The sequence below is a fragment of the Ovis aries genome, chromosome 14, assembly GCF_016772045.2.
Source record: "Ovis aries strain OAR_USU_Benz2616 breed Rambouillet chromosome 14, ARS-UI_Ramb_v3.0, whole genome shotgun sequence".
NCBI classification, from domain to species: Eukaryota; Metazoa; Chordata; class Mammalia; order Artiodactyla; family Bovidae; genus Ovis; species Ovis aries.
Genome location: NC_056067.1, coordinates 47,196,404 through 47,218,897, shown reverse-complemented (window position 1 = coordinate 47,218,897; position 22,494 = coordinate 47,196,404). Strand labels below are relative to the sequence as shown.

The 22,494-nt window shown below is 45.6% G+C and overlaps 1 protein-coding gene across 7 annotated transcripts in view; it reads right to left on the bottom strand.

Moving 5' to 3' along the window:
- The window catches only part of SIPA1L3 (signal induced proliferation associated 1 like 3), a 254,293-nt gene that overhangs the window by 183,238 nt on the left and 48,561 nt on the right, over positions 1-22,494 (bottom strand). The gene's annotated exons all lie outside the window — the stretch shown is intronic.

The following is a 22,494-nucleotide window of genomic DNA, read 5'->3' as shown; positions in this document are numbered from 1 at the left end:
CTCCCACCAAGACCTGGGGCTTTAACACCTCCCTCCCCTTTGGCACAGGGCTTCGGAGGTGGCACTGAGGTGTGCTTAGTTGCTCAGTTGTGTCCAACTCTTTTTGACCCCATGGACTGTAGCCTGCCAGGTTCCTTTGTCCATGAGGATTCTCCAGGCAAGAATACTGGAGTGGATTACCATACCCTCCTCTAGGGGATCATCCCAACTCAGGGATCGAACCCAGGTCTCCCACATTGCACACAGATTCTTTACCATCTGAGCCACCAGGGAAGCCCAAGAATACTGGAGCAAGTAGCCTATGTCTTCTCCAGGGGATCTTCCTGACTCAGGTATCGAACCAGGGTCTCCTGCATTGCAGGCAGATTCTTTACTAGCTGAGTTACCAGTAAAGAATCCACCTGCCAAAGCAGGAGACGCAGGAGATTCAGGTTTGATCCCTGGGAAGATCCCCTGGAGGAGGGAATGGCAACCTACTCCAGTATTCTTGCCTAGAAAATCCTATGGACAGAGGAGCCTGGTGGGTTACAGTCCACAAGGTCACAAAGTCTCAGACAAGACTGAGCACCTGACCTGTCAGCCTATTCCCTTTGGCACAAAGCAACCTCCATGTTCCCAAGAGGCCAGGGTGCTTCCTGGTACCTCTCCAGGGCAGCTAGCTTTCAGTTGTCCTACTTTGTGGAATAGGAGAATGGGCTTCGGGCACAGAGCATCAAGGCTTTGCCATGCTTGACAGCACAGCTAGGCCACATTGGAGACAAGAAAAAAAATGTAAACCACATTCTTGGCTGGAAGTCAGAGAAGCCAGCCATGGGGCGAAAGGTCTCTTCATCCTGGCTTGGAGTCCCTGGGTTAGGATTTTAAGAAGGTCGCTAAGAGCTGAGGCATGAGCCAAGCCTCTGGTTCCCTCCACACCTCTTCCTAGGTGCTGAACTCAGCTCTCCATAGCCCTTCTCGTCAAACACTCCCAGGGATGCAAGAAAGCACAGGTTTCAGGGAGCAAATTCAGGGCCAACAAGTCCCTCCCCCACAGTCTCAGCCTTATCCACCCAGCTCAAGCCATGCCAGCCTCCCTTCTTTTCCTCCAACTTCCCAAACTCACTCCCACCTCAGAGCCTTTCCATTTGCTGTTCTCTTGGGTCTTTCTTCATCTCTTTGCATGGCTGGTGCCTTTTCATCCTTCAAACCTCAGCTCAAACAACATCTCCTGACCCCACTCGCCAGAGCCCCCCTCCCACCCTTGTTCACATCTCAGTATCCTGCTTTAGTTTAGTTTAACAATACCAATCACCTCTAATACATGCTGTTTATTTTTAATCTGCCTCCCCCACCAGACCTTGTACTGTAGGAGTACAAGGGACTGTGTCTGTCTTGTCCATAGTGGACATGGGGTTTACAACAGTACTTGGCGCAGAACAGAAGCCCTATATATATATATTTGTTGAGTGAACACGTGAATCTTTTATTTCTATTCAGGTTAATGAAATAAATATTATCTTCTTGAGTGTTCACCAAGACCACGATGTTCTAGTGTGCTACAGAGTTGCCTGTTGTCATTCAGTCGTCAAGAGGTGTCCGACTCTTTACAACCCCATGGACTGCAGCACGCCAAGCTTCCTTGTCTTTCACTGTCTCCCGGAGTGTGCCCAAACTCACGTCCATTGAGTAGGTGATGCCATCCAACCATCTGATCCTCTGTCGCCCCATTCTCTTGCCCTCAATCTTTCCCAGCATCAGAGTCTTTTCCAATGAGTTGGCTCTTCACATCAGGTGGCCAAAGTATTGGAGCTTCAGCCTCAGTCCTTCCAATGAATATTCAGGGTTGATTTCCTTTAGGATTGACTGGTTTGATCTCCTTGTGTCCATGAGACTCTCAAGAGTCTTCTCTAACACCACGGTTTGAAAGCATCAATTCATCAGCACTCAGCCTTCCTTCTGGTCTAACTCTCACATCCATACATGACTAATGGAAAAATCATAGCTTTGACTAGATGGACCTTTGTTGACAAACTGATGTTTCTGCTTTTTAATACACTGTCTAGGTTTGTCATAGCTTTTCTTACAAGGAACAGAAACTGCAAGGAGCTTTACTAGTTCAAAGCTCTTTAACAGGCCTAGGATATAGCATCTTATTCTTCTCGTAATTTTGCAGAGATGGACACCAAAGCTTGGAAGACTATGTTGCTTGCCCAAGGCCACACTTTAGCAAGGACTGAATACTGCACCGAGCTCTCTCTAACCACTGTTCTGCACCATCCTGCCCAGAGCATACGGCAGTGCTTCCTGAAACTGGAATGACAGGGCATCTGGGAAAGTGCCTCAACGTTCTCAGGAGATTCAAGCAGGCTGTGTCTTTCTCCCAACTTCTCCCACAAAGAACACAACTCCAAAGATTCCAGCTTTCATCATACCTGTACTAACAAGCAGGCGTACTGATCAGGGCTGGACTTAACACTTCCACATTAGCGCCAAGCAGCCATTCGGGGGCTGAAATCGCTGGCTCTCAGGTTTATGGGTTGAACTTCATTTCCCTGGAATTGAGCTTATCTCTCCACATACTTGAAGCTAAGACACAAATTACCCTTTAAAGTTGAAACTACCACATAACACTGTAACAGCAGTAGCTAACTCTCACACATGTGCAGTGTGCCAGACACGCTACACTCCCAACTTATTTAAATCCTACAACTACTTCATGGGGCAGGTCCTATTATTATCCTCACTTCACAGATGAGAATGCTGAGGTCCTTAGAAGTGCAGTCCCTTGCCCAAGGTTACTCAGCAAGTAAGCAGCAGAGCCAGATTTGAACCAGCTCGTGGCTCTAGACTCTGCTGACAATCACTTCCTTCTACTGCCTATTTAACTCTAATTTGACAACTGCCCAGAAGATAACTGCAAGTAAAGTTCTGTTTAGCTGTTCATTGTGCCACTAGAGTCATTTATTACTCATTCATTGACATGTTTTTAAAATCAATTACATGGTCAGGATTGGGCTAAGGGAAGTAGATGCAAGGTGCCATCCTCCAAATGTCTGGCATAGGGGAACTAATGAGAGAAAAGTCATATTCACAGTGTCATACTTACTAGTGAGAAGCTCAAAACTTTCCAACTAAGATCAAGAATAAGACAAGGATGTCACCTATCACCACTGCTTTTCAACACTGTATTGGAAGTCCTAGCTAATGTAATAAGACAAGAAAAGGAAATGAAAGAAACACATATTAGAAAAAAACAAAACTGCCCTTGTTTGCAGATGACACGATCATTATATCAAAAATCCTGAAGAATTGAGGAGGGAAAGAAGGAACTCCTGGAAATGATTATAGCAAGGTTGTAGGATTCAAGGTTAATATTAAAAAGTCAATTGCTTTTCTATATACCAGCAATGGACAAGTGGAATCTGAAATTAAAAATACAATTACCATTTACATTAGCACCCCACAAAATAAAATAGTTAGGTGAGGATATGATAAAATACCCCAATAAGAGCTATATGAGAAAAATTACAAAATTCTGATAAAGATATCAAAGAACTAAATAAATGGAGAGATATTCCATGTTCATAAATAGTAAGCTCCAATGTGGCCAAGATCTCAGTTCCTTCCAACTTGATCTATAGATTCTACATAATCCCAGCAAATTACTTTCTAGATATTGATAAACTGATTCTAAAGTTTATATGCAGAGACAAAAGACCCAGGACAGCCAACACAATATTGAAGGAGAACAGTCGGAGGACTGACACCACCTGACTTCAAGACTCACTACAATAGTCAAGACAGTGTGGTACTGGCTAAAGAACAGATAAATATATTAATGGAACAGAATGGAAAGCCCAGAAATAGACTCACATAAGTACAGTCAACTGATCTTTGATAAAGGAGCAAAGACACTCTTTTTCAACAAATGGTATTGGAACAGCTGGAAATCCACATGCAAAAAAAGAAGAAAGAATCTAGACACAGATCCTCCCCCTTTCACAAAAGTTAACTCAAAATGGGTCACAGACCTAAAGGTAAAATGAAAACTACGAAACTCTTAGAAGATAACACAGGAGAAAATCTAGATGACCTTGAGTACAGTAATAACTTTTTCAGTTATAACACTAAAGGCACAATCCATGAAAGAATCAATAAGCTGGATTTTGTTAAAATTTACTACTTCTGCTTTATAAAAGACATTAAGAGAATGAGAAGACGAGTCACAGATTGTGATAAAATATTTGCAAAAGACACGTGATAAAGGACTGCAACCCAAAACATATAAAGAACCCTTAACACTCAACAATTAGAAAAACATGATTAAAAATAGACCAAAGACTTTAACAAACATCCTATCAAAGAGGATATACAGATGGCAAATAAGCAAATGAAAAGATGCTCCATTTCACCAGGTCAATGAAAATTGAAATGAACAGTGAGATACTACCACATACCCATTAGAATCAGCAAAACCAGAAACTGACAACAGCAAATGCTGACAAGGATATGAAGAAATAGGAACTCTCATCCATTGCTAGTGGGAACGCAAAATGGTATAGCCACTTTGGAAGACAATTTGGCAGCTTCTCAGGAAAGTAAACATACTCCTACCATGCAATCCAGCAATCATGATCCCTGGTATTTACCAAAGGAGTTGAAACCTGTGCACACAGAATGTTATAGCAGCTTTACTCAAATGCCGAAACTTGGAAATATACATGTGATGGAATATTATTCAGTACAGAAAAGAAATGAGCTATCAAGGCATTAAAAGATATTCAGGAAAGTTAAAGATATTTACTAAGTGAAATAAGCCAATATGAAAAGATTACCTACTGTGTGATTCCATCTATATAACATTCCAAAAAAGAAAAAACTATGAAGACAGTAAAAAGATCAATGGTTGCTAGAGGCTGAGGGGAGGGAGAATGAACAGGTAGGGCACACAGGATTTTTTAGGGCAGTGAAAATCTGTATGACATCACAAGGGTAGACTCATAGCATACATTAGTTTGAACTCACGGAAAGTAGAAAACCAACAGCGAACCCTAATGTAAACTATAAACTATGGTGATAACAATGTTTCAATGTAAGTTCATCAATTATAATACATGTATCACTATGGTGGGGGTTATTGAAAATGGGGGAAGTTACTCAAGAGTGGGGTATGGATTCATGAAAAGTCTCCATACCTTCGCCTCAATTTTTGCTATGATTCTAAAACTGCTATAAAAAGTAAATCTTTAAAAAAAGAATCAATCTTAACAAAACAAGCCATCAGTGAAAAAGGCATGTTATTCTGAGATAACAAATATTCATAATTTTAAAATATTAAGCATCATATAAGAGTTTTTTTCAATGAAGACTTAATTAAAAGACCCCTTTTCCCTGGAAGGAAAGTTATGACAAACCTAGACAGAATATTAAAAAGCAGAGACATTTCTTTGCCAACAATGGTCCGTATAGTCAAAGCCATGGCTTTTTTCAGTAGTCATGTATGGATGTGAGACTTGGACGATACAGAAGGCTGAGCACCAAAGAATTGATGCTTTTGAACTGAGGTGCTGGAGAAGACTCTTGAGAGTCCTTTGAAAAGCAAGGAGATCAAACCAGTTAATGCTAAAGGAAATCAACTCTGAATATTCATTGGAAGGACTGATGCTGAAGGACTGGAGGCTGAAGCTCCAATACTTTGGCCACCCAATGCAAACAGACAGCTCACTGCAAGAGACCCTGACACTGGGAAAGACTGAAGGCAGAAGGAGAAGGGGTTGGCAGAGGATGAGGTGGTTGGACAGCATCACTGACTCAATGGACATGAACCTGGGCAAACTCCGGGGGATAGGAGGGACAGGGAGGCCTGGCATGCTGCAGTCCACGGGGTTGCAAAGAGTCGGAGATGACTTACTGACTGAAAAACAAAATAAGGGTTTTTAAATGAAGACTTTAGGATCATTTTGCAATATATACAGAAACAAAATCATTGTATACTTGAAACTATTGATAATATGTTATATCAACCATGGGCTTCCCCAGTGGCTCAGCATTAAAGAACCTGCCTGCAACGCAGGAGATGTGGATAAGAGATGTGGCTTTGATCCCTGGGTTTGGAAGATCCCCTGGAGAAAGGAAATGGCAATCCAATCCAGTATTCTTGCCTAGAAAATCCCAATCCATGGGGTCACAAAAGAGTCAGACAACTGGGTGCCTTAACAATTTATTAACTATAATTCAATTAAAAAACCCACAAACTTAATTTTAAAAAATGATATGAACTTATTTATAAAACAGAAATAGACCCACAGATATAGAAAACAAGTTTATGGTTACCAAAGAGGGAAAGGAGAGGAGAGAAAAATTAAGAGTTTGGGATAAACATATACACACTACTATATCTAAAATATGGGGTCACACAGAGTCGGACACAACTGAAGCGACTTAGCAGCAGCAGCAGCAGCATGTATAAAATAAATAACCAACAAGGACCACTGTATAGCATAGAAAACTAGACTCAATACCTTGCAATATATATAAGGGGAAAGAATCTGAAATAACTGAATCACTGTGCTGTTCACCTAAAGCTAACACAATACTGTAAATCAACTGTACTTCAGTAAAGGGGGGAAAAAGGAGAAAAAACAAAAAATCCCCAAATCCCACATATTTTGTTTTTTCTACATCTATAATGGGCCGAACACAGACTTACCTCATGGGGCTGCTGAGAAAATTACATGAGTTAACCCAAGGACCTGCAGCGCCTGGCATGGTGAAAGTGACGTCACTCAGTCGTGTCCGACTCTTTGCCACCCCATGGACTGTAGCCTACCAGGCTCCTCTGTCCATGGGACTTTCTAGGTAATAGTACTGGAGTGGACTGCCATTTCCTTCTCCAGCGGATCTTCCTGGCCCAGGGATAGAACCTGGGTCTCCCGTATTGTAGACAGACGCTTTACGTCTGAGCCATGTCATCTATTACTTTATCTCCAGCACATTGGACAGCACCAGACACACAGTAGGCACTCCCTAGCCCCAGGGTGTTTATCCATTTGCAAAGAGAGGCCCAGCCTAAGGGAGGGGATGACCTGGGAGGCCTTTGGGAGCCAATGGGATTGTTCACTAGGCATCAGAGAAGCAGGTAAACAGACCTGTCCAAGAAACCGGTTCTTTCTTTTAAATTGTTGTTGGAGTATAGCTGACTTGCAGTGTTATGTTAGTCTTATGCACAGCAAATTGAATCAGTTATGCTGTGTTGTGCTAGTTGCACAGTCATGCCTGACTCTGCGACCCCATGGACTGCAGCCCACCAGGCTCCTCCATCCATGGAATTCTCCGGGCAAGAGTCCTGGAGTGGGGTGCCATTCCCTTCTCCAGGAGATCTCCAGTTTGATCTCAGGGATCGAACCCAGGTCTCCTGCACTGCAGGCAGATTCTTTACCATCTCAGGCGTAGGAATCACACATACACACGTTCACTCTTCTTTAGATTCTTTTCCCATATAGGTCATCACAGAGTACTGACTATGAGTTCATAGAGCTCCCTGTACTATACGGTGGGTCCTTACAAGTTATCTGTTTCACACGTGAGTTTGCGTCACTCCCAATCTCCTCATTTACCCCTTCCCCCTCCCTTTCTCCTTGGCAATCAAAAGTTTAAGAAACCGGTTCTGCAGCTTTTCTCTGGCCGTTCTGGGCCCAGTTCCCAGAGCCTGCCCCTCCACGCTGATCTCAGAGGTATAATTATCTCCCTGATTAGACAGCTACAATTCAAAAGGCTTTAACACAGTGTCCCTCACAAGCTTCCTTCTAGCACCTCAGGTTGGGGGCCAGTTGTTTTGCCACATTTGATGGGTCACTTTCTGCAAACTGACCACAACATGGATATCTGTAAAATGCCGGGAAGTCTCATGATAGCTAGATTGGTAAATGAGTTTCTATGCTTGCAAATATTTACTGAGCCTGCCAGTGAATATGCTATTTGTATTCTACCAAGACAGAGAATTAGAAAACTATTTCCTGCCCGCCCTTGCACTTAAGAGTGGTCACGTGACTTTATATGGCCAAAGACATAAAAGGAAGTCTGGTGGAATTACATCCTTGACTAAACAGACAATCTTCTCCAGGTATTTGTGGGCAGATGGTCTTTGGAAAAAGTGAGATGTTACTGCAAATGCAGAGAGGGCAGTCCCCTCCTGAAATGATGGTGATACTGTCCTCTTTGACATCAAGATCCCCCCGAGTATACAGTGTACAGACCTCCGGATGGAAAGCAGAGGGTGTCCAGTGATGTAATAATAATGGCTGGCAACCTCTTTTGTCACTACTTGCTGTGCACTATTTTAAGCACAATACAAATGATAATTCATTTCAGCCTCAGCACAGGACCAAAAGGCAGGTATTATCATATCCATTTACAGATGACCAAAGTCAAGCACAATAAGTAACTTGCCCGATGTAGATAGTAAGTGGCAGAGGACCTATCAGAACCCACGTGACCAGGCTTCCTAACCAAAAATCTCCACCGTGGACTTCCCTGATGGCCCAGTGGTTAAGAATCCACCTGCAGATACAGGGGACACAGGTTCGATCCCTGGTCTGGGAAGATCCCACATGCCACAGAGCAACTAAGCCAGGATGCCAGAGCTACTGAGCCTACAGACTGTGCACTGCAACTAGAGAAACCGCTGCAATGAGGAGCCCGAACACCGCAACTAGAGAAGCGCACTTGCAGTAACAAAGACCCAGCACAGCCAAAAAAAAATTTTTTTAATAAAGCCTTCATTGTGAGCTACACTAACAAAGTATGAGCACAAGGCTGATTATTTAAAAATAATCAAAATCATTGCTACCACATACTGAACACTTACTATGCGGCAACCTGAGAGCCTAGCATAGTATGTTACCCTCCAAAGACCCCCTGTGCTCAGCACCATGACCGACTGCGTTCACTGAAAAGCTGAGAGGTGACTAGACTTGACCTCGGTCACATGACTGGTAAGGACCACGGAGATCAGAGGTACAAGTCTATCAACCCCCAGACCCCGGATCACACCTCTTGGAAACAGCTCCCAGGAGACATTTCTTTTCACTATTAACCACACCCAATAACCTGTTCTCAAGGACACTACTGGCCTCTCCTGGGCCACGTGTACTTGGCCACAGAGAAAAGCAGGACATGGAAGGAAACAGAGCAGAACTCCATACCCAGCTGCTCCTAGAATCAAGGCCATGGTCCCCGCCTTGACCATCAGGACCTCAGAGCTAGAGCAGGCCCTTCCCCGCCAATGTAGCCTCACAGCCCTGTCTCTGCTCTGGAGGAAGCCCTGCTCCTCAGAGCCTCTTCTCTTGGCCTAGAATGTTCTTCCTCATGCTTCCCTTTGCCCCACTACACATTGTTCTCTTTCCCTTAATTAATTCCTACCCAACCTTCAATGTTTAGCCACTGGGCTGGATAACAAGACAGCTCTGGGACCTGCTGGTAAGATTTCAAAAAATCAAATAAAAAAGCAAAGTACAGGACAGGGTGTGGAATAGGCTGCACTTTGTATAAGGAGGGGAAGATAAAAATAGGTATTTGTGTTTGCATAAAGAAACCTTAGATGATACACAAGAGACTAATACAAATGATTGCTTAAGGGGTGGAGGGACAAGGTGGGCAGGGAAAGGGGTAGGAGAGAGCTCAGTGTGTACGTCTACACATGCGCACACATGCACAGAGGCATGCACGCAGAACTGACTTTTGAAGCTTACAGATGTATGACCTACTTTTAAAAAAGTATCCCAAAAACAAAGCAGGGGGGCTTCCCAGGTAACTCAGTGCTAAAGATTATCCACCTACCAACGCAGAAGACACGGGTTCGATCCCTGGTGTGGGAAGATCTCACAGGCTGTGGAGCAACGAAGCCCGTGCACCGCAACTACTGAGCCTGTGCTCTAGAGCCAGGGAACTGCAAGGGCTGAAGCCCATGTGCCCTAGAGCCCGTGCTCCGCAACAAAAGAAGCCACGGCAATGAGGAGCCCGTGCACCACAACCTGCGCAGCAATAAAGAGCCAGCACAACCAGAAATGAAGAAATAAATGAAATTTAACACAAACAAAACAAAGCAGGAGTGATGGGCAGAGGGTAAGAGGTGGACTGTGACCACAAACCTGAACACATCCATCTGTGGGACTCCTTGATAATGTCCGACTCACCCACTGGCCCTCAGGACCCCTGAGGTCAGGTCTGGACCCGCTCGGGCTGCCAGCCAGGAGCCTGGCACGCAGCTGGTGCCCGAGAAATGCTCAGAGTGGGCGGAAATGGATGCACCATTCAACTCACCACCCGCTGCACACCGGAGCTTAGCCCACTGTGTGCCTGTTTCTGTGAAATAAACTAATGAGTATGGAGGAAGGGAACACAATTACTGTACAAGAAAAGGGCTCTAAGACACACTGCTGAAAGAAAAGAGTGTGGCTCAGGGACCAGCCACCTTTTCCTGTCAATGGCCAGAGAGTAAATCTTTTTTAAGCCTGGGGGGCTCGCATGGTTCTGTTTCAACTACTCAACTTTGCCCTGTCGTGTGAGAGCAGCCCTGGCAATAAGGGCACAGCTGTGCTCCAACAAGACTTCACTCATGGACACTGAAACCTGAACTTTATCTAATTTCACATGTCATGAAATATTCTTTTGATTTTTAAAACATTTATTTAGCTGTATTGGGTCTTAGTTGTGGTACTGGCAGGCTTAATTGCTCCCTGGCACATGGGATCTTAGTTCCCTGACCAGGGATCGAACCCACATCCCCTGCATTGCAAGGTGGATTCTTTTTTTTTTTCAATAGTTATTTTTATTTATTTAGCTGCATAGGGTCTTAGCTGTGGTATGTGGGATCTAGCTTCCTGACCAGGGATCGAACCCAGGCCCCCTGTATTGGGTGGGAGTGCAGGGTCTTAGCCACTGGACCACCAGGGAATTCCCACAAGGTGGATTCTTAACCACTGGACCACCAGGACAGTGCCCTGATTTTTTTCTTTTTTTAACCATTTAAAAAAAAATGTAAAAATCATTCTTAGCTCCTGGACCATCCAGAAACATGCAGTGGGCTAAAAGGCCCAAGGTCTTCAGTCTGACACCCTGGGTATAGAGAATGGCTACCATGTGTATGCCTGATGCATATATGCAGAGAATTTCTGGAAGGAAACAGGTCACAGCGGCTGATTCTATGCAGGGTTCAGAGATGGACAAGGCAGGAAATTCATTTTTATATTTTTAAATAACGTGTGAAAGTGCAAGTGAAGTCGCTTAGTCGTGTCCGACTCTTTGCGACCCAGTGGACTGTAGCCCACCAAGCTCCTCCGTCCATGGGATTCTCCAGGCAAGAATACTGGAGTGGGTTGCCATTTCCTTCTTCAGGGGATCTTCCCGACCCAGGGATCGAACCCAGGTCTCCCACATTGCAGGCAGATGCTTTATAGCTAGTGGTAAAGATGGAGAAGGCAATGGCACCCCACTCCAGTACTCTTGCCTGGAAAATCCCACGGATGGAGGAGCCTGGAAGGCTGCAGTCCATGGGGTCGCGAAGAGTTGGACACGACTGAAGTGACTTAGCAGCAGCAGCAGCAGTGGTAAAGAACCCAGTGAAGGAGATGTAAGAGGCACAGGTTCAATCCCTGGGTCAGGGAGATCCCCTGGAGAAGGAAATGGCAACCCACTTCAGTATTCTTGCCTGGGAAATCCCATGGATAGAGGAGCCTGGAGGGCCACAGTTCATGGAGTTGCAGTGAGTCAGACATGACTGAAGCAACTTAGCACACAGCACACCATGAATGAATTAACAGAGTACTGTCTTAAAGTTAATTCTTAAACAAGAAACGAGGCTGTGTGTGGAGTGACAAGCCCATGCTCAGAAGTTAAGAGACCATGGCTGGAATCCCAACTCTTCCTCACCTGCTGTGGACCCAACAGGCAAGTTATTTGCCATCTCTGAGCCCCAGCACCATGGGGATAACATCAGTATTGGCTTCACAGGCAGTCGGGAGGCTTCCACGGGTTAATAAGCCTTTTGCACAGCGCCAGGCACCTGGAAAGTGCTGGCTATTATTATCCTCATTAAGAGTCATTCATGGGGAAGAGCCTTCCTCCGAAGGGAAGCCTGAAACATAACTGCGGCTGTAAAATTCCCCTCGAGAGTCCGCCCAGTCCCACAGCAAGTCATCCGACTGTCCACATAATGGATGCCTTGTGACGTAAGGAAGCTCATTTGTATTAGCAACCACATTCCACAAAGATGCCTCCTGGAGCCACGTCTGCACGTCCTGTTTGGCGGGGAAGGATGCCCGTTTCCCAGCCCGGCGTCTGTCCCTGAGTGTCACATGGGGTGGACTGCAGCCTGCATCCATGAGATCACTCAGTGCCCATTTATTAAACGCCTACTGTGTGCCAGGGTACACACCCGTCTGCACTATGCCCTGGAGGCTGCAGGTGAAAACATGGGCTTCTTTTAAATTAACTGATGAGGGACTTCCCTGGCTGTCCAGTGGCTGGGGGTCCAAGCTTCTACTGCAGGGGACAGGGGCGCTATCCCTGGTCAGGGAACTAAGATCCACAGAACAGCCAAAAACAAACTGATGGAATCAGAGGGAAGGTAGATGCATTGGTGGTGTGCTCCTACAATCCTGTGCTTTTCCTATGTGTTTATTCATTCAACAAATATATATTGACCTTTGAAGAGCCAGGCATTATTCTAGGTACTTGGTCTTAACCACACCCCTTGTTTTTCAGCTGCTTCCCTCTGAACTTTGAGACCTGTCCGGAAAAGACCTTGCTCATTACCATTCCCTGTGTCCTCTGTCCTTAGAGCGGGTCATGGTACAAAGCAGGCAAATAACCAACATTAATGGGGTCAAATTACTGAGCTTGGAGGACATCTAGGGTCTGGGCCTGCCCCAATTTTGAGTGACAGCAGCCTACTTCTCCTAGAAGAGCTCCTCCCCAGTTCTTCCTAGCATGGGGAAGAGGGGGCTGTCAATCATGGGACCCCCCCCCCCCCCCCCACCACACACACAAGCTTCGGCCAATCAGCTGCTCTTGCTCATGAATTTGGACTTCAATAAAAACAATGACAGTAACTATGGCAATAAAACAAAAACAAAAGCAGGTAATATTTATCAAAGCTGCATACTCTGTACTAAGCACTATTCTAAATCTGTCTCAAATACTTATATCCTTACAATAACCTTTCTATTCTTTTTTAAAAATTATTACCTTATTGTTATCTTTTTTTTTCTTTTTGCCATACTGCGCAGCATGTGGGGTCTCAGTTCACCAACGGAGGTCAAACCCATGGCCCCTGCTGGGGAAGCATGGCGTCTTAACCACTGGACCACCAGGGAAGTCCCAACCCTTCTGTTCTTTTTCCTTGTCTTACAGATGACAAACTGAGGCACAGAAAGGTTAGGAAGCCTCTGAATAAGCAGTGAGGTTGGGATTCATCCTCAGGAGGCCAGCTATGGAGTCAGAGCTCCTCACAGCTCCCCTCCCCTGGCCCCTCGGCCCCTGAGATGCCTCTGAACACCCACCTCGAGGTGCCCCCGAGCTGCCTGACCCCGGTTTCACTTTTACTGCAGGTGGCTCCAGCTGGTTTCTGTTGCCTGCAACCCAAGAACCAGACTGATAAACCCGGAATACTTACTTGGTTTCACACTTTCTGCCAGATGGGCAGAGAGTGCTTTCAAGTGCTATAAGGTAGCAGCACCTTATGAACATTTGAGGATGTGGAGTTGGTGGTCAGGGCATTGGGGGCAGCTTGCAACTGCCAGAGCAGCCTCTTTCCACAGTGGGGAGGAAAGGGGTGAGGAAAGGGAGGGGAAACAGGTTACAGAGAGCAAGGAGAGAACCAAAGGGACTCATTAGGGGAGAGCTCTCTCCAGGGGGTGGGGTAGGGGCCTGTTGCTGGCATTTTGGGTGGAACAATCCTTTGTTGGGCTTTCCAGGTGGCTTAGTGATAAAGAATCCACCTGCCAATGCAGGAGATGGAGGAGACAAGGGTTCAATCCCTCGGTCGGGAAGATTCCCCTGGAGAAGGGGATGGCAACCCACTCTAGTATTCTTGCCTGGGAAATCTCATAGACAGAGAAGCCTGGCAGGCTGCAGTCCATGGGGTCACAAAGAGTCGGACACAACCGGACAACTCAGCATAAGCACGATGTATTTCGGAATGCACATTTAAGGTTAACTTAATATATGGAGATGACACAAACTCATGAGAGTGACCCTCTTGTTACTAATCCTCTGCGCTGCAGGACATTCAGCATCCTTGGTCCCCAGGTCCTAAATTCCTGTGGTGTCTCTACCATTTCACTGTGAGACCAAACCTACCCCCATATGTTCCTGAAAGACTCCTGGGAATGGGATCCAGTGGCTGCTGCCCTAATACCCACACCAAGTCCCCAGGCCTGGCAGCCCCCATCCAGCTCTTCCCTAGCTTGGATGCTGGCCTTAAGCTGGGTTCTCTGATTTTCTATTAGCTGTTTTAAGTCCCACAACACACAAGTTTTCATGACCTGTTAACATGAAGAGAGCCCCTGCTACACGCCAGGAGCTGGTCTAAATATCTTACATACAGCCACTCATTTAATCCTCACAGCCACCAATGAAGTGGGCACCATGACCACGGTCACTGCTATCTGACAGATGAGGAAACCGAGCCTGATTAGGCTGCAGGTCTTGCTTGTAGGTAGAGGGGCCTCGCTTGGAAGCGGTCTCCTCAGAGTCTAGTGAGGTTATGACCAGTGTCTGCGGCTTCCCAGTTTATCCCGAAGGTGGTCTGCTTCCCCTCTGCCCAGATGCTGCCCACACACCACCACTCAGCTTTAGGGCTTGGCACAGACAGACACACGCCTCCCCAGGAAGCCCTGCCCCTCCTCACCACCCTCCCCCAACCCAGGACCTGTGTTTCACATGCTCATATGCTCTCTGTTGTTGTTTAGCTGCTAAGCCATGTCCGATTCTTTCCGCGACCCCATGGACTGTAGCCCGCCAGGCTCTTCTGTTCATGGGACTCTCCGGACAAGAACATTGGAGTGGGTTGCCATTCCCTTCCCCAGGGGATCATCCCAATCCAGGGATCAAACCTGTGCCTCCTGCACTGGCAGGTGGATTCTTTACCACTGAGCCACCAGTGAAACCCTCACATGCGCCCCGAGCTCCCTATATTTCTCCTTGATGGTGTCTGTCACCGCAGCCATCGGCGCTGGTGAAGTTATCTGTTGAGTGCCTGAGTCTTTCGCCTCCCCTCCTGACTGTCAATTCCATGAAGGCAGGGACTTGCTTAATGATGTTCCTGTGTCTGGTGGCTCAGACCTGGCCCCTGGAAATACTAGCTGAGTAACAAATCAACCACTTTTTAAAAAATTCACATTTAAGACTAGGACAGCAAAACACTGGCTATTAAAACCAAAACCAGGGTGAAGGGGTGGCCTAGAATCGAGGGAGGCAACGAGATCAACAGAGTCACGTGAGCATTTCAGCGGTGGGCCTGAGAAGGCGAGGATGCATCTCTGGGTGCTGCAGCAGAAGGAGGGGAGTCTGAGACACTACCATTGTGGTATCAACTCAAAAGTCAGCAACAAAGTAAATACTGGGGAAATGAATGCATGAAAGTAAACATACTCCTCCTTCCAGAATTTCAAGCTTTCTACTCCTGTGCTCACTTTCTGTCCTCATGACAGCAGGGTTAGTTAAGAGCACAGGTCAGAACCACACCTTCAGTGTTTAAATCCCATCCCTGCCATGAATAAACAACTATATTCTCTCGGGCACAGGCCAATTAACCCCTGTGCATCAGGAAAATGGGGACACAGCAGGATTCAGCTCATAAGATGGTTGTCAAATGAGCTCACTCATAAACTCAAGGCACACGGTAAGCACTCAGTGAAAACTAGCCATTACCATCATCATGATCAGCATCACTGCTCTTTGGCCCCACGACCGAGACAATGGGCCAAAGGTGACCTGCTATTTCCTACCCTTGACGCCTAAGCCGTCTGCTCTCTTTGTTGCCAAACTCCTTGGACTCGGAGCCAACGAATCAGTCCCTCTCCAGTCCTGCGTGATCTAAGATGAGTTCTGACGCTTAAGATCAAGCGTTCAATGTAACATCCACTTCAGCATTTGAGAAGCCAACCGCACATCTCACGGCGCAGTCCAGAGGTACCGAGAGGTTGCAGCAAATGTTTACCTCGAACACACTCAACAATGCACATGACCCCTTCCTTCCTCCAAAGGACCGATCATTAAGGTGGGACAGGTGTCCAGCATTCCACTTCATGAGTATTTGCTCTGGTGTGAATGTGAGAGGGGAGTCGAGCATACACTATTCCCTCAGGCAGGTTCAGCTAGCAGCTCACCACCCTGAGCAGTATTCCAGTGTCTCAAGACACACATTTTCCTAAAACATGGCCTCTCGAGGCAAACCAGCTCCTTCAGGAGGCACTCGTCAGAAAGAAGAATGCATATTCTGAACCTGGGCAAGAAATTGGCTGTATGGGGTGTAGTGTATTATTAACTTCCTGTTGTCCTTCAGTACACCTTTTCCCTTTAATAACTGAACTCCTTACATGTTAGCCAGACACGTGGCTGATGTGAATGCAGACTACATTTCCCTGCCTCCCTTGCAGCTAGGTGTGGTCATGTGACTTCGTTCGGACCAACAGGACAGAAGTGGAAGAGCTGGACTTGATTTCTGGGTCAGCTCATTGAAGTGTGATAGAATTCAGAAGCTCCATTAATTTAGAGGTAGAAGATTACCTCTTTTATTTTCACTAGCTTCTAACCAAAATTCAGCATTTCCTTCCATTATGAACACAGGCAAACCACAGTAGTTTTCACAATACCTGTGAATTTGTCACCTACAATAGAAATCACAGGTTTTTGTTTTTTTTTTTTTAACCACACTACAGTTCTTACAAACATCTCAAAACAGTATCAGTGTCTTCTGGTACTTTGAAATCATGTAGCTATTGGCCCTGTCATTGGGTTCTGCCACACTATATCACAAATTTGTTATCTTCCTATTTCAAAAATTTTATTTTGGGACTTTCTTGGTAGTCCAGTGGCTAAGACTCCATGCTTCCACTGCAGGGGGCACCGGTTTTATCATTGGTCGGGAAACTAAGTTCCCATATGCCTCTTGGCCAAAACACCACAACATAAAACAGAAGCAATCTTACAACAAATTCAATAAATATCTTAAAAATGGTACACATTAAAAGAACTTTTTAAAAAATGAACCAGTTAATTTTACGGTATGTGAATTCTGTCTCAAAACAGAAGTAACTGGTGCTTTAAGAAGAAGGGGAGGTGCTCTTTTTCTTATATCCTCCCTTCCTGTGGGTTGGAGGGCGCACATGGTGATGGTGGGGAGCCATTCTGGACCATGCAGAGGAGGACACATCCCAGGAATGGGGAGCAACAGACTGGCAGGAACCTGGCTCCTTGAGCTGCATCGTCAGTCCTGGGCTGCTCAGTCTCAAATGTTTTAGGAAAGAGAAATCAATTGCTCCCTCACTGATACCACTGCTATTCTGGGTCTGTTACAGAAGCCAAACCCATATTCAACTAATGCCCAACATCTTTTTTTCTCTTTGCTTTTAATTTTTAAATTACAAAAGTATGAAAACACATTTACAGGCGACTTGAAAAATACAGAACAAAGTTACATACAGTTCCATTATATATTCTAATTACTTTTTAAGTAGATGAATTAAAATTTTTAGGGGGTGTTTCAATATCAAACTCTCAAAAATTAATAGAATATACAGAAAATTATATAGTAGACCTGAAAAGCACCATGAACCAATTCAACATAATGAAGATTTATACAATTTTCACACAATAGTAGGATACAAATTCTGTTCAAGTTCCCATAGACTATAAACTCAGAGACACTGGAACATATCCAGGGACATAAAACAAGGGGCAAAAATTTCACGGTCTAAAGGTACTGAAATCATACAGAGTCTATTCTTTCTCTTGTCACTGTGGAATTATGTTAGAAATCAATACCAAAAGATATTTGAAAATAACCCACATAATTTTAAGTGATACTAGACATCTTAAGAGGGAGTTCAAGGTCATCTGACCCTACAGTGCTTCTGCTTTACTCAATGACTGCCAAAGCTAGCTCTGCCATGAGGTGCACTCCCCAACCTCAAGTGTCCCCACCCCTGCCTCTTGCAGGAGAGGTGGGTTCAGCCCCCATGGCTGTCATGCCAGTTTGGTGACCTCTCCAATCTGCACTGAAAGGCTGACTGTGGCTTTAGCAGAGAATAGAGCCACATGGGGAAAGTTTCCAAGTGCAGGAGCCTCCATGGCCTGCAGAGATTCAGGACAATGCAGCCAAGTGTTAAAATGCCTGACCTTAGCTTCCTCCTTTCTGGCCTCCTCAGATACAAGATGACTAACAGGCTAATTAAAAATGTGTGTTCCTCGTCCTTCGCTAGTTAATGTTAGGAGATGGACCATCTCAACTGGCCCCAAGACTCCAAAAAGAAGGTCACTTTGGGTATCATTTAATACCCAGAGGCCTATAAAAAATATAGCTGAGGCAGGCATTTCATTTAATCTACTAGTAAAACTTTCACTCTGAAATTTCACTTCCAGGGTTTAAAAAACTTCCGGTCAGTCACTGTTTCCTGCCCTAGTTCAATGACAGGTTAATCATAATTTTAAGTGAATAAACTTTTCCATTTTCACCACATTCATTTAGAAAAGATTTTTTTTTAAGCACCTAGCATGTACTGCAGATGCAACGCGAGGAAATAAAAACAGGCCTGGGCATGACCTGCTGGGGTTTACAGCCCAGTGGAGAAGACAGGCATTAAACATGTGAAGGCAAATATAATGTATAATTAAATATTATGATAACTGCTCTGAAGGTTTGCCAGACAAGGATAACAGGGGGCCTAGTTTAGAATCAGGATGGTCCAGGAGAGACTCTTAGAAGCCTTGCTGTTTAAGATGCAATCTTCAGGATGAAAACCAAGGCTAGGAGAAAAGCCATCAGGAAAAGCATTTCAAGGACAAGGAAGTGCATGAACAAAGGCTCTGAGGTCGGAAAAGCTTGACTTGTTTGAGAAACTAAATCAAAGACTGGCTCGTATGCTGTGAGTGAGGTCAGCAGCGGCTGTATTGTGGGCATGATAAGGATTTTTTTTTTTGGCCATACCACACAGCATGAGGGGGTCTTAGTTCCCCGACCAGGGAACAAACCCACACCCCTGCAGTGGAAATGCAAAATCTTAACCGCTGGAATGCCAGGGAAGTCCTGGCCATGAAAAGGATCTTTGAAAGTTATTGTCGGTACAGGAGTATATTAGTAGGTAACTGCTCTTTGCTCCCACTGGCAGCCACTGTCTCTTTTCCCACAAAGCACCTTATCTGCACTTGGAGCCCATATCACCCCCACTTGCAGGCCAGGAGATGTCGGTGGGGCTCCAGCCCTGACCCAGGACTAAGTCCATCAAGGCGTCCCACCTTCCCCAGGTCACACTGAATGTAACACTTGCACACATGACCTCTGCTGGCTCACAGTGAACTTCAAACTTTTGTAGAAATTCCCACACACCAAAAAAAAAAAAAAAAAAAAAGGCTTAAGAAAGCTCTTTTTCCGCTGGACTTGAGCCTCATAATTTGAGGCTAGAGTTGTTGCAATCATAACTATCAGAGAACAACCAATTTAAGACTGGAACTGTGATAAATATATATTTGATCTTTGTCCCCAGTTGCTGACACAGAGCTTCTAAAACCCTTGGAATTTCCTGAATGACAGGGCTGATCGGAACATCTTGCTGTGTGTAACGATACCTGAGTTTATGCTCACAAAGTGACTCTTGACTGAGAGGCCCCTGAGAGCTTCAGGATGGGGGCCGGTCACACTAGAAAGACCAAGGCATCCTCAAAGGGTTGTTAACTATCCGCCTCAACCCTGGACCTACAGGAAGGGAGCAGGGCTGGAGGCTGAGATAACCAGCCAGTGATTTCATCAACTGCACCTACATACTGAGATCTCCATCAAACCCTAAACAACGGGTTGGGCGAGCGTCCAGCCTGGTGAACAGGTGGAGGCACAGGGAGCGCGGCGCCGGGGAGCCGTGGAAGCTCTGCGGCCCTCCTCCCACACTCCACCCTGTGCATCCTTTCCACTGGGCTCGTCCTGTGCTGCACCCTTTATCATAAACCGGTAAAGCTAAGTAAGGTGTTTTCCAGTCTTCTGCGAGCTGTTACAGCGAATTATCTTTTTTTTTTAAAAAAAAAAAACAGTTTCTTTTTTATTTTGTAATTTTTGGTTGCACTGCATCTTTCTTGCAGTGTGCAGGCTTCTCACTGCGGTGGCTTCTCTTGTTGAGGAGCACAGGCTCCAGGCACTTGGGCTTCAGGAGTTGTGTGCAAGTGGGCTCTAGAGCCCAGGCTCAGTAGATGTGGCGCATGGGCTTAGCTGCTCCAAGGCATGTGGGGTCTTCCCAGTCCAGGGATTGAAGGCATGTCTCCTCTGCATTGGCAGCTGGGTTCTTATTCACTGTGCCACCAGGGAAATCCATCTAGAAAACACTTGAGTTGGCCAAAAAGTTTGATTGGGTTTTTCCATAATATCTCAAGGAAAAACTTGAATGAATTTTTTAGCCAACTCAATATCAAACCTGAAACCCTCAATTTATAGGGTTTAACTATAAATTCAAGTCACTGGAACCCTCAATTTATAGTCAGGCCCTCAATTTACAGTGGGCCCCCGGGGCCTTGCACCTGGCATCAAAGTGGGGGCAGCCTTGTGGAACTGAGCCCTTCACCTGTGGGGTCTGTGACAACTCACGGTAGCTATTTTCAGAACTGAGCTGTGGGACACCTGGTTACTGTCCAGAGAGTTGAAGGACTGGATGTTATGAGGGAAACACCTACATATTTGGTGTCAGAACTGTTATGAGTAAAAACAGCTCAGAGGAACCAACCGAGAGATCAAGGAGAAAAACTCAGTACTGGTGATAGCATAATTTGAGCTCTGGATCAAGTTGCATCTAAAGCATCAAGTTCATGACATAATGAACTTCAATTACGTCATGCCAACTAACACAATATTGTAAAGCAACTACTGTATACTGCAATAAAAATTAATTGAAAAAATCATGTCATACCAATGACTTCTGAATTTCCTTAGGCCAGTTTGGATTGGGTTTTGTTTCTTGCAATCCTAATTTCCTGACTACTAGAAATGGGAACCCACTGGAGGGTGTGTATATGTGGTATGCATGTGTGCTCACGCAGCTTTGTCTCTTTGTGACCCAGTGGACTGTAGCCCACCAGGCTCCTCTGTCCATGAGATTTCCCAGGCAAGAATAGTGGAGTGGGTAGCTGTTTCCTTCTCCAGGGGATCTTCCCAACCCACAGATTGAACCCACATCTCCTGCATTGACAGGCGGATCCTTTACCACTGTGCCACCAGGGAAGCACGTACAGGATACAACATGACTTTATCTCTATATTTGGAGAATGAATCAAGGAAGTCAGAATAGAAGCAGTGAGCCAATTAGGAGGCTACTTCAATAGTCTCACTGGAAGATGAGGTCACCAGAGCCTATTAACAAGACTAACATTTACTGGGCACTTAGGATGTGACAGGAACTGAGCCGAGTGCTTTAGTAACTTAACAATCCTCATGCATGGGTAGTACTATCAGAGTTGCTTTTCTTCTGCTGTGAGTTGAACTGTGTCCCCTCCAAGACTCACATGCTGAAGTCCTAATCTTCAGCACCGGAGAATGGGACCTTGTTTAGAGACAGAGTAGTTGTAGAGGTAACCAATTATGTTAAAATACAGTTATCCTGGGCTTCCCTGGTGGCTCAGACTGTAAAGGATCTGCCTCTAATGCAGGAGATGTGGGTTTGATTCCTGGGTTGGGAAGATGCCTGGAGAAGGAAATGGCAGCCCACTCCATTATTCTTGCCTGGAGAATTCCATGGACAGAGGAGCCTGGTGGGCTACAGTCCATGGGGTCATAGAATCGGACGTGACTGAGCAACTAACACTTTGACTTCACAAAGTGACTCTGGAATTGGGTGGGCCCCTAACCCAGTGTGACTGGTGCCCTTAGAAGAAAGCGGAGTTTGGACACAGACATACCTGCAGGGAGAACACCATATACCACGCAAAAGTGAAGACAGAGCTCAGAATGATGCCCCAGAAACCAGGGAATACCAGACACTGCCAGCGAACTGTCTGGAGCTAGGAGCGAGGCAAACAGTCTTCCTCATGGCCCTCTGAAAGAAGCAACCTTGCCAACACTTGGATCTTGGACTTCTAGCCTCTGGAACTCTGAGATGATTCACTTAGTTGTTTAAGCCACCCAGTTCATGGTACTTGGTTATGGCAGCTCCAGAAAACTAATACTGTGAAGAGGAACCTGAGGCCTGGAGGGGTGGGGTCACCGTCACCAAATGCCCCGGCTGGCGGGGGGAGGTGCTGGATCTGTCTACTTTGGCAGGC